The following is a 6,768-nucleotide window of genomic DNA, read 5'->3' as shown; positions in this document are numbered from 1 at the left end:
ATTTTCACTATATGTCGATCGAATCAACGACATTTTGCAATAACTTTCATAATATATTCGACATTTGTATTAAATGTCGCTATTTTTGCAACAGTTTTGCTAAAAGTCGCTAAAATCAATGACATTTTACAACAAATGTAACTATTTTAGTGACATTTTTTCTAAATGTCACTAAAATCAATGACATTTTGTAGTAAATGTCATAATATATGCGACATTTATATTAAATGTCACTATTTAAGCGATATTTTTTCTAAATGTCACTAAAACCAATGACATTTTGTAATAAATGTCATATTATATTTGACATTTGTAGCAAATGTCATCATTTAAATGACATTTTCGCTAATTGTCAGACATTTTCGCTAAATGTCGCTAAAATCAACGACATTTTACTATAAATGTCATTATCGTAGTGACATTTTGGACCAAATGTCATTATTTTTACGATATTTGATACCAAATGTCATTTTTTACGACATTTGACATCAAAAGTCATTGTTTTATGACATTTTGTTCTTAAATATCGTGAATTTCTTTACTTTCCGATATTTGTTTCAAATGTCACCAAATTAATGTCGTCGTATGTACATTTTCTTGTAGTGCCAGCAATTACCAACAATTGTAGAATATTTAGATAAGCCATGAAACTTAGCCTCATAAGCAGCTAAAATCATACCAACCTACTCTAAAGCCATGAACTCATCCTTGTTGCTATCTCTCAAAGTCCGGGGCACATACTTCTCCAAGAACATAGCATGAAACTTGGTCCAAGTGAGTGGGGGTAAAGCTGACGATTTGCATTCCACATAAGCTCTCCACCACTGCTTTGCCTCACCTTCAAGTTCTAAAGTCACAAACTCTACTCCATGCTGATGGACAATATCTAACTTATGCAACCTCTCATAACAATCTAAGATGAACTCATAGGCGTCCTCACTCTCAAAACCATGGAATACCGGAGGCTTCAGTTTCAGAAACTTGGTCAACATTTCGTGTTCATTACCAGTCATCACAGGACCCATCAAAGGACAGAAAAAGGCATCAGTACCTACAGTTCCTCCTACCTTGGGGACAATGAAAGCAATAAGGGGATTGGCGGGGTTTTGAGTTTTTTGAACTGCGGGAAGAATTCTAGGGCCAACCAATCCTTTCAAGAAAGACATAATTTGTTGAGCTAACACTGGGTTTAAGGGAGGAAAACATGTAGTCTCAGCCTGCACCTCTTCCCCTTGTCCAACATCTTCTTCATTCTCAACCTCTACATTTTCCTCTATCTCTTCATGATGCGCAGGAGGAACCTTATTTCTGGGAGCATTCTCAATCGGAACCCCACCCCTAGCGGGTGCTACCATTCCTCGGCCTCTACCCTTTGCTATTCCTCTACCCCTACCTCGACCGTGATCTCTTGTTGTGGACTCCTCAACAGGCTCATTGACGGGAGCTATGGACCTGACACCGTTGATGCAAGTGTTAACCATCTGCGAACAAAAGAGTGAAGGAGATTAGATACCACTTTGGATCGCTAGATACCAATTGGAATCAAGTTATAGCACGAAAGGAGACAAGAGAAAACAAAGAGATTTCCTAAAATCCTATAGCCTCTCGAAGAAAAGTACAGACGTCTCTATACCGTTCCACAAGACTCTACTAGACTCATTTTGGTACACCGAGATCAATGAACCTAAGGATCAGATACCAAATTTGTCACCACCCAAACTGTCGTGATTGACACCCACACTAACCCTCTGGTGGGAGAACCATTAATACTAATCAGCTAACCCAAGAACTAAAAATTTAAAGATACGAAAGCATGTTTAAATGCCGAAATAAGTACGGTTCCCATAAACTTCGAAAGTCTAACAATTCATTACTAAAACACTGCGGAAAACACCCCTAGAATCTGAAAGTCAATGTACCAAGACTCTAACAATCCATAAGTCTAAAGAGAAATGGGTACAACCCAATTAAACATACGAATATCTAACTAGAAAGTCTGAGTCTGGAAAGAGTGAACTAAAACATAGAGAATTCATGGCAACCTGGAAGAACTGGCTCACCCTTGAATTCGATTGATCACTGATCTCTTAGATGTGGTCTGTCAGTAGCTGCCTGAAGATGCCCTGTACTCAATAAAGAAAGAGCAAGTGCAGTATCAGTACACAACCACAGTATACTAGTAGGATCACGTGGCTATCCCAATAAGCACACCATATATAAGCAGTCACAATAACTAAACACGCATATACCGAACATATACAATATCAATTATCATTTCAAGAGCAATGTACCATTCCACATTTCCAATATCAAGTAAATTCACATATATGACAAGTCAATGGTCTTCTCATGGAACCCATACCCAAACTGTTAGTGTACCTGAACGTGGTACCCGATCCCAACTAGTGTGTCGGACGTGACACCCGATCCCATACATGCGCCGGAACGTGGCACCCGATCCAAATTAGTGTGTTGGAACGGAACACCTGATCCATTCAATAAGCCACAATCACAATCACAATCACAATGTACATTCTCATAATCATACATTCAAATGTTGATTCATGGCATACAATCATTTTTTTATATTCATTCGCATTTGATGATCAATAGTGCAACATTTGCATACATACATGTATTAGAATGAAACAAATACTCACATACATTACACAAACATGAAATCAAACCATCACCTACCTTGAAACCAAGCTTGAATCCTCCTAAGACACTTGAGTCTTCCCTTTCCGGATTCTTTCCGCTTATCTAGGTCTACAAACGATTAATACAATGCAAAAATCAATAATTAAGGTCTAATTTACCCGGATGATAACAAACCAACTAACCCAAGACCCAAATCATGATCCTAAGGTGCAACTATGGATTTTTCCCACCATCCAATTCAGTTTAAAACCCTCCCCTAACAATATATGATCTAGATTCTAAGTTCTACGGATCAAAAAATGGATTAGGGGAGTAAAATCCTTACCTTTTGCACCAAAAGTAGTGGAAAACTGTCAAGAAATTTCCTGGGGTCGTCTCCTAACTCTCAAGAATGAAAATTGCAGAATAATGGCATTTTTGGGGTTTATTTCTGACTAAAGTTGCGACTGGCCCGCTGTGGCGGCCCCCATCCTGCCACAACGGCCCTGCCCTGGCGGGAATAATCCCGCCCTAGCGGCTTGCACAAAAATAGAGAGTCAACATTTAGATTTCCCAATTTCCATTTCACAACACACCTTCATCCCATGACACTTAGAAATTATCTGTTCACACTAAGATCAGTTTTGAGAGTTCTACTCGCCCGAATTCGATTCTATAAGGTTGTACGATTTCCTTAACGTCTTGGCTATCCACTCATGCGATCAAATTTAATATTATATCTCTCATTTGTTACAAGATTTCCCTAGACCTCACTAACTCTGGTTTCGTCCAAATCTGGACTAGGCTACGAATTCTCAAGTTACTACAAAAAGTTTTCTGACCCAAAATTTTCCCCTAATTGCTTTTCTATAACGACGGTAACAGGTCGTTACAGTTGGTTCCATTTCAAGTATGGCAGATGAAAGTTGTGAAGTGGGTCATTAGACTTTGCTGGAACCGTAGAAGCCATAGTTATTCCTTTATTCTTCAAATCTTTTCTTTAATCAGGCAATCATATAATTTTTTGTAGTAAAGAAAATATAGCAATAAATAAATAAGTATATCAAGGTGATTGTGTTAGAAAAATTCTCATGATGATTGAAATGTAAATATACAAAGCAAAGAAGGTGATTGAGTTGTTTTGAATGGCTGAAAAGGTATATGGGGAGGAGGAAACCTTGAAAGAAATCCTAGAGAGAAAGAGAGGCGATGGATTGAACAGGTGAAAGAGGCAAGTGTATAGAGGAAGAGAATTTATTGGATTATGTCACGCCCCGAGCCAACACCGTGGACATGGTCGGCACTCAAGAACCATCGTTGTCCCCAAGCGAACCCTTGATCTGGCTCAATACTCAGCGGAAGACTTACTCAACAACTTTGGAAACTCAAATGCAAAGATTAACTCATAAGATCTCATTACTAGAATAGTTTAACTTAATATAGTCTGAAATACTCAATAAACATAATTGTTCAACTCAAAGTCTTTAAAACATCAATAAGGGACAATGAAAGACTCTTCATACTACTATTGTCTATGAAGCCTCTAATAACTTTGATAGAACAAGACCCACGACATCTTAACAAAACAAATCCATCATGTGAAGCCCTTCGGAAAGCAAAGAGGCTCACCAACGCTAGATGGAATGCGATGGGATCAACGAAGCGCCGATTGATGTCCCTGAATACATGTATCTGCATCATGAAATAATACATGACAAATGACATTAGTACATTGAATGTACAAGCATGTAAGGGGAAAACTGAACATAGGGATACATAGTTGAACTGATAGAAAGGGAAAACATACTCAACTCAACTCAACTTAATATGAAAGCAACAATAAAAGGTGCAAGATGTATAAAGCTTTTAAAATAGTAGATAATAACTCAAATATATAAAAAAATACACTAATAAAATTTTAACTTTTATTTGGGAGATTCTCTAACCGACAACCCTCACTATGAGCTAAGTGATCATACCACATCCCACTTACGCTGCCAAAACTGTCCTATACCTTTCTGGGGTATAGAACAACCTCAAATAAGTGGATCCACTAAGATATGCTTAAAATCAATAAGGAATCATCTAAAAAGTATGATAATTTACTAATGTTGGCTACATGGTTTATGAGGAATATGAGTTGTATGAACTCATCCCCATATTGGTGCTCAATACAACTCCCAATAATAACATAACTCATCCTCAACTTGAGATTATTACTCAAAAGATTCTCTTAAAAGAGATAATGCTCAAAACTCCTCATGAACTCATTTAGAAATCAAGGTTTCCTCTCGTTTTGAATGTTAAAGTCTATACACTTTGGGAATACTTAGTTCCCTTATACTCATTTTGAAATATGAAAATCAACTCTCCTCTTTCTCTTAGTCATTCATTCAAGTCTTAAAACAAGTTTTAGATGATTGTAAAAGACATCTCAAAATGACTCAAAAGGATTTCTCGAAGTCTACTCTTAATCTTTACTTTAATTTGAGTTAAAGATTTAAGAGTTATGATTATGATATATAGGATCTCTTAATTATTAATGAAGGCTTAGATAGTTTTTGAGAAGAGAGCGAAGAAACAACATGAAAGAACTCCTACGGGACGAAGAACGAAGAAGAAAGGGGCCTGACGACCCTAACATACTGCTGGTGCAGGGTGCCAGGCCTCAGACTACTGAAGGTTGTTTGGGGCGCACTGCTGGCGTGGCGTGGGGTGCCTGGCCCCAAACTACTGAATAGTAGTTTGGGTGCACTGCTAGCGCGACGCCTCACCCCCTACCTAGATTTTTGACGAATTTTTCTCGCTCAATTCAAGGCCTTACTCATCTAGAATCAAATGATTTCCTCCCAAAATCATTTGGATTCATAAAACCAAAAAAATTAATTGAAAACCCACTCAAGTCCATCAAGAACAACACTCATTCACAAGACCCTAACCTCAAGAACTTTACAAGACTTCATCGTCAATGAATGAAGCTAAAACTTCAAGAATTTCTCAAGAATTTAAATCAACCAACCTCAAGAGCGAGTTTATGGATGAAAATCTCATGATTGACATGAGGGTGAACAAACCCAACACTATAAGAGCTTACATACCTCAAAAGAACCAAGTTCTTGGTGAAATCTTCAAGTTCTTGAAATAATGCTTGAATCCTTTTTTCTTTTCTCCTCTTGAACTTCTCTCCAAAAACCCTACACTCTTTTCGAATGAATGAAAGTTGATCTCAATCAGTTTAGACCCCTATTTGGGTGAGAAAAATGTGCTAGGCTAGTGGGGTAAGGAAAAGACCAAAATACCCCTTCTTAAAATAGATGAAAAATGCCTTAACTAGAGAGGCTGCACTCAAATAAACATAAATCCTTCATGTGAACTCAAAATTTAGCAAACTCGGCGGTGTTGGAAAGAGGACTCAAAACCTTCGATTTGATAGATCATGGGACACCTAACTCATCCTATGATGAATGTTATGGTCGTTTGAAGTTGACCCACTACTTAAACATTGACCAATGTTCAATGTGTTACAATATCTTTCCCTTGGGAACATTCATCCTCTAATGAGATTGCTCTAGCTAGAATAGGGTTGGAATACTTTTAACAACCTCATCTCAAGCACGCAACACACAATTTACATATACTCAATATATCCACATAAAAAGTACCAAGAAAAGAGTTAGTACCTTAGTTTTGAATTTCTTCGGAAGCAAACAGATGTGGATATCTATTCTTCATATCCTTGTCAGCCTTCCAAGTAGCTTCCTCAACAAATTTATTCCTCCATAAGACCTTGACTGATGCAACCTCCTTGGTTCTGAACTTGCGAACCTGATGATCAAGAATCTGAGGGGTTTTCTCCTCATAAGATAGGCTATCCTTAATACCAATATTCTCAGTAGGTACTATAAGTGAAGGATCTCCCAAACACTTCTTTAGCATTGACACATGGAACACCGGTGTCAGGACCTAGGGGTACACCCTAGACGTAACATGGCGTACAAGACCTCGAGAGGCCTCATACAAGCCACTTAGCTTTCATAACATAAGATAATAGAAATGAGCGGGAATTTAAAACATTTTCAATCAATATCAAAGTCTTTATAAAACGAGTAGAAGTCTATTACACTTGTC

This window comes from Solanum tuberosum, unplaced genomic scaffold (genome assembly GCF_000226075.1).
Source record: "Solanum tuberosum cultivar DM 1-3 516 R44 unplaced genomic scaffold, SolTub_3.0 scf00289, whole genome shotgun sequence".
Taxonomy (NCBI): domain Eukaryota; kingdom Viridiplantae; phylum Streptophyta; class Magnoliopsida; order Solanales; family Solanaceae; genus Solanum; species Solanum tuberosum.
Note: the sequence above shows the minus strand (reverse complement) of the source record.